General features: G+C 53.7%; 1 long non-coding RNA gene across 1 annotated transcript in view; it reads left to right on the forward strand.

The window, feature by feature from the left end:
* The window catches only part of LOC108797270, a 3,332-nt gene that overhangs the window by 1,825 nt on the left and 1,002 nt on the right, over positions 1 to 505 (forward strand). The window contains exon 2 of the long non-coding RNA XR_001941870.1: positions 344 to 429. This is a non-coding gene — a long non-coding RNA (uncharacterized LOC108797270). The remainder of the gene's footprint in view (positions 1 to 343; positions 430 to 505) is intronic.

A 505-nucleotide genomic window follows, 5' to 3' on the forward strand; every position in this document is an offset into this window, starting at 1 on the left:
GGTAAGGGGGCGGTTAGCTAAGGGGAGGGTTAGGGGTGGGGTTTAGTGATTAGAATAAAGGTTAGGTCAGTAATTTGGTTGAATGTTGTCTAGTGGACCCGGCACTGCAGCAACCCGCCACACACGCACTGGTATAGGTTGGCACCACGGGCCAGTTATGTCTTATACTATAACTTCTGCCACATGAGAAGATTTCCCCTCACTTCCTGTCCTATACACAGGGGTCACAGGACAGGAAGTGAGGGGACACAGCAGTAAGAACCCAGCGGAGGATCTAACACAGGTTTCCACTTTAAGGACCTCGTATGTGTCAGACTGTGACCAGCAGATTTGTGTTTTTCAGGCCGGAGGAATGCAGGACCAGATGAGGTCAAAGTGCAGCCGAGACAGACAATGGAGCAACTCCCGAGTCTTGTAGCTGTTCTCAGTGTAAGCCGAACCTCATATGGTACTCCTCTTCTGTTTTCCCTGGTCCCCCCCCCCCCCCCCCCCCCCCCCCCCCCCC

This window comes from Nanorana parkeri, unplaced genomic scaffold (genome assembly GCF_000935625.1).
Source record: "Nanorana parkeri isolate BGI_ZX_2015 unplaced genomic scaffold, ASM93562v1 scaffold1251, whole genome shotgun sequence".
Taxonomy (NCBI): domain Eukaryota; kingdom Metazoa; phylum Chordata; class Amphibia; order Anura; family Dicroglossidae; genus Nanorana; species Nanorana parkeri.